Consider the following 6,000-nt stretch of genomic DNA (forward strand, 5'->3'; position numbering starts at 1 on the left):
AGTTCCTCTGCTTTGTGTAATTCTCTTTTCTGTTTAAGTGTCAGCAGACAGATGGATGGGTCTCTGGGTAAACCCTCTAAAGGGGTTTGGATTATATGGGCCATGTGTTTTTGTCCAGGTGACAAGCCTCACGAGGGAGGACTCGGGTAGTCTTGTGAGTAAGAATGTTTATGGGAAGAGACCAGGAGGGGTGGGGGCTAGCTGAGAAGCCCACCCTCCTAGCTAAACTGGTAGTGGAACAAGTTGGTGCCCATGGAAGGGACGGTTCAGCAAGAAAAGCAGGATCGGGCCCAGACGGGCAGGCAACAGACAGAGAGAGATTGGAAAACAGGTTGGAAAACTTTAAGGGTGTAGTGGAAGGAAGGAGTCAGTAAGTGTAAGCATGGAGATTTCAAATACCTAGGACTTACTTGGAATGGTGAGTGAAGTTGATAAAAGTGGCTGTTGGGAGACAAGCAAGTGATTTAAGGGAGAGTGAGAAGTTAACTCTGTAGTTGCTGGAGGAAACAGCAGTTGAACTTTGTAAAAATGCTAAAGAAGAAAGTTCTTGGTGTCTGTGAAATGTTTGTAAATAAATTCAGGCAAAGAAATTATTAGACTGCAATCATTTGATTTGGCTATGAACAATTTAGTTAAATTAGCTGAAGAATTTATACAGTGTTATGTAATTGAAAACCTGGACTGCCTATGAAACAAATACAAGAAAATATGGGGTAATTCCTCTGTTTTGCCTGAAGTCAACAAGGGTATTTGTATATTTCAAGGGATGATTGTCTGCCCGGAAGGGGTGGGTAGACCTCTGTTTTTTTGTCTTTCAGATAACCAGAGAAAACTGAGGCTAGCTGAACAGCATTCAACGTACCATGCATTTACTGGCCCAATAGGAACTATGTTTTGTGTTCTATGTTCTGTCCTGTGGTGTTTGTCTTGTGGCCGGAATTGTTGTGTTTAATATTTTCATAGAATAGTCTATTTTAAAATTAAACAAAAAGGTTACATTAAGATGCAGATACTTGTTTTGTTCAACTTGGAATACAAAGTGTTTGGATAAATCAGGAGAATATGAAATACTAAGGTCTAATGCATTTCCTTAAGAAAAAGAAACTTCATTGGCCAAGTTGTTAATTGCAAAAATTGTTGTTAAAATTTGCATACCAACAGTCTTTGGAAGCAAAGACATGAAAAGTTAACCCACTCTCCATATTGTACATGGGATCTTTCTGGCTACCTCAGATTTCTAGCCAGCGGGCTGGGGATGGTGGGAGGCTATTGGACTAGAGGTTGTATTGAGTGAACTCCTCAAAGTGGGTGTGCTTGTCCTGGCTTGTTGCTCCAAAGCTCTGTGATAAGGTTATTTTAGTAAAAGGGTGTGTGTGGCATATATTAAATAATAAGATTAATGTACTGTATAATTACAATGTTTATGTCTTCATTGTTGGGAAAAAGGTATATAAGTGAAAAGTGGAAGTTCTCTTTGCAGGTTAAAAGAATCCAAGAAGGGGAAAAGGACAAAGAACAAAATGAGTTAACTGGAAAAAAAAATTAACTAGCAAGCTAAGGCTATAGATAAGACACTGACTCCACTCAAGGACACTGCTCACAGTCAAGACTTGGCTGACAACCAGGAAAAGGAGGGCTTGGATTTGCCCATGCAGCTATGAGATTTGCAAAACACTGCCAGGCACTAATGAAATGTGTTAGGTTTCTTTTCTCACAGGTAAAGAAGCGCTACCCAAAGACCCTAGCAGCCCTGCCACTCCTTGGAACCAGGAAACTGGATTGATGTAAAGGTCCACCAACGAAAGACTGCTCTGGCTCCACCCTGGAAAGGCCCTTATTAAGTCCTGCTGCCTACCAACACCACTGTGAAGTGCCAAAGACTGACTGCTTGGACCCAAGATTCTCACTGCAAAAAGACCACTCCACATCGGGAGAATTCTCCTACTGATGATTAGCCTATTTTGCCTTCTAACTCCACTGTGCCTTCTGGACAGTAGGGAAAAAGTACAAGGTGAAGTGCTAGTAACCTCTCCCTTGTCCACTGACAGATTTACCGTGCCTTTGAATTTTTCTAGAAGAATCAAAACCATTACAGGGTGATGTGCTAGTAACCTCTCCTCTGTACGATGCTGCACCATGACTGTTTTGGGAAAGAAGAAGGAACACTCACTCCACTAAAATTGCCAAAATCCAGGGATTCCTGACTAGAAAGGACGTTAAGAACTAACCCTGGTGAAGAAACAAAGAATTATACACTGGTGGGAGGACATTTGTGGGACCCATGTTTGGGAATGTGGTATTAATTGGAGTTTGGGGTTTATTTTACAGGCTGCACCCTGTGTTTTGGATAAATCCTTCAGCATGTATAGCTCTCTCTAATTGGATTTTAAATAACAAGTACCCAAAGAGTTTGTTCTGCTACTAGAAATTTTACCCGTATTGAAACCATTCCAGTGACTAATAATGTATGCTATTAATGGAATGCCTTTTGAAAGTACCTAAGAATAGTTAAATAACAGATGTAATATAGTACTACACCAAGGAAAAATGGTATTGAATATAACTGAGGCTGGGAAGGCATTGTAGTGGGATCTAGTATGTTTAGGAATTCGGGATTTCCTGAATGACCAGCTGATGGCCATTCGGAGTGATCTTGAGTACCAGATCTGGCCCACTGCCCTTACAGATGCATCAGGAATACCATCTGATCTGTGATCACGAAGACATACTTGGACACTTTCTGGGTGGAAGTGTGGCTTCCCAGGGCGGGGTGTGCGCCCTTATAGGGGATGAATGCTGTACTTATGTCCCAGAAAGCGCACAGGATATTAACAAGCACATCCTGTCAGCCAAACAGGCTTTTGAACAGTGGAAAGCCCAGGAAAGGGAACCCACTATTTCTGATTCCCTCTGGGGCTGGTTACCCAACCTGGGGGGACTAGGGGAAGGCATTGTTCGCCTCTTGCTCACTGGTGTGGTGTTGTGTATCGTTACTCTCCTCTTGCTTGCTTGTTGTAAAGCACTCCAGCTCCCTAGAGCTTAATCGCTTTTTGTCCTCAAAGTATGAGAAAACTCAGCCAAAAGTTTGTTGAGTCTTCTCAAAGGAGGGATTTGTTGGTGTCACTAAGCATAACCCTAAGTAACTCAGGAAGGTGGAAGGCCACAAGGGTATGGAGCCTTCCTGGTTTTAGGCCTCAGCAGACAAAACTCCCTCCATGTTTGAACTTTAATTGACCTAAAAGGCCAAGTGTAACAGCCGTTATCAGTTACAACAGTTCTAACTGGTCTAAAGCAGAAATAATGAGGCCTGTGCACCTTTAGCAGAAGGACAAGATAACTTGCAGAAGGAAAACTTATAACGAGCTGCCGCGGCCAAGATTACTTAATGCACCTGCGCTTACGTAATTGCTACAGGGGGAGGAGGAAGGAGGAGGAGGAGGGGGGAGAAGAAAGAAGAAAGAGAAAAAAAACTTATAAAAAGGGAAAAGCCGCTTGTGTAGGGGTGCTGGATCTGAGGCATGTCAAGTCTCCCAGCACCGCTTTGAGATCTCAAATAAACTTTGCTTGCTTCTCCACCCTGGTGTGTTTATTGGCGTTACGCACTCTGGGCAACGAACCACTGTTGCTTGCCTCGGGCACCCTCTGTGCCTGCAACAGGTGTGCCTGCGGAGGGTCCGCTGGTCCCGGGGCTCCGGTGGAGCATCCGCAGGGACGCCTGTGGCAGGTCCACTGGAGCTGCGGGACCAGCAGACCCTCCGCAGGGATGCCTGCGGGAGGTCCACCAGAGCCGCGGGACCGAGCCGGCCCTGCGCCTAGGGCGCCAAAAACCCTGGTGCCGCTCCTGCTTGGGTGCCATTGCAGTGCATGTAAATAACCATCATCGGCCAGCTTCCTAACCCAGCTTCTTCACACCCAGCCTAACTGACTGAAATCGTCTTCTCTGTCAAGCCGGCTAACCCTAAGCTACTGCCAGGCTTTGATTCTCCTTTCTGGCCTTGCTGCCCGGCTCCCTGCTGCCCAGCTCCGCGCTGCGCTGAATCCCCTGGCCAGACCCCGCACCTGGGCAGCAGGCCCGGGAAGGTGAGTCTGACACACACCTCTGCCTTCCCATCCTGCGCTGCTGCCCCACAGCTGGTCAGCTTGGCAGGCGGCCTGGAGTTCTTAGCCAGTCAGCCCAATCCTCCCATGTCCAATCTTCCCTTAGGCCTCTCAGCCCCAAGCACAGCACCCCTCACAATGGGTCTAAGCCGGTTGTCTGGCAGCTGCCTCCTCCCAAGAACACCCCAAAGGGGTGTCCTGCTGTAGAGGGGTGCTGGGTTTGGGGGAATGCGGAGCCAGGAAGCCACGTCTGTCAGATGGTAGAGGGTCTGGGGACATCATGGTGGATGCAGGGTGTGGGGGAGAGCAGAGATGGAAGGCTGTACTCACGCTCCCCAGGATGCTTTGGGGAGGTTGTGGTGGTGGCTGGCCCCACCTGAGCAGGGCCTGGGGCTGAGGAAGCAGTGCTGGGCATGGGGGGGAGGCAGGGGGCACCACAGGACTATTTGCAGGACTGAGGGCTCAGGTATGTGACAACTCTGGTAGCCTGGCCAGGAGAAATCCTGGGTCCTTGTTGAGAGGCACTTGCCATTGAGCATGTGGGGCCACCTAAGAGCAGACACTGTGAGCCGATGCGGGGAGGACTGGGCCTGTTAAGGCAGAGGAGCTCTGGGACATGTGCTCCCTGACAGGAGGTGGGGCTCCAAATGGAAGTTGTGACCATGCTATGACCCTGGCTAAGTGGGCTGGCTGGTGGCTTGGTCCAGGAGAAGGTGGGTGGAGCGGGGGGGGGGGGGGTCAGATGTAGAAATGGACTGGAGTAGCTAGTGTGAAATAAGTACCAGCTAAGTACAGGCACTAGCTATTCCGGAAAAGTTCATGTGGCCCCATTCTGGAATAAAAGTCACTCCATTCAGGAAGAATCGCTCCCTTTGGAAGCACACTGATTATCCTGGAATTAAGTGACTTTAATGACAGAGGAGAGTGTTCACATGAGCCACTCCAAAATAGCGAGTGCTCTCATCTAGCTGGTACTTATTCCACACCAGCTACTCCAGTCCATTTCCTCATGTAGACGAGCCCTAGAGTTGGCTTTTCCCTCCAGCATCAACTATCCCTCTACTTATTCCAGACTAGTTTGCTCTGCAATCACGGTTCTGGTCAAGTTCCCCATGTTGACTGCCCTTACAACTGCCCCATTTTCCTTTGGAATGTCGCAACCCTAAAGTCCAATTCTATTGTGTCCCGTTGTTCCTCCCCCATTAAAACATTACTCGAACCTTACGTGTCGCAGACACGGAATAGCTGAGGGAACTTAACATGGCATCTCCTTGTTGTAAAGCAGTGGGTGTGTCAGTCAGCAGCAATCTTGCCTATACCTCTACATAGTGGTTTGTAATGGTACTAGAGATGTTGAGGAATGTCTGGAAGTAGTTGGGGTTTGCTCAGAGACAAGGTGAAAGTAAAGTACCCTGTGTGTGTATAGGACACTCCAGCTGGGTGCCCTGGAAGGCCAGGCTGCAGTACTGCCAACCCCAAGCAGTCTAAACTCATGTCAGGTCTAAAAAAAAATGTTTGGTCTAAAATCATGCACTTTTGATACAATGATGAATTTTGGGTTCCTTTTTCTTTGTCTTCTCCTTTATGAGCCTTCAGGAGCTGCTCAGGAAAGAGTTTCTCCACAAGGGTGAGCATTAGAAAGTTACTCAGACTTGTCTTTCAATTAAAGCTGAGATGCTCTCTTGATCAACTGGCTCTAGGAGGGGCTGGGGCTTTAAGAAAAACACCAAAGTATCATGAGAATTGTGACAAAATCATCAGCATTGGAAACACTGAGTTTGGCCCCATATACTTTATGGCCCTGTGAGTTCCCCATCCTCTGTCGCTTTTGTACCACAAACTATTCCTCTTAGCTGGCCACCAACAATTATGCTCCCCTGTGCAGGCAATGGGCAGCAAGTC

This window comes from Gopherus evgoodei, chromosome 4 (genome assembly GCF_007399415.2).
Source record: "Gopherus evgoodei ecotype Sinaloan lineage chromosome 4, rGopEvg1_v1.p, whole genome shotgun sequence".
Classification (NCBI taxonomy): Eukaryota; Metazoa; Chordata; order Testudines; family Testudinidae; genus Gopherus; species Gopherus evgoodei.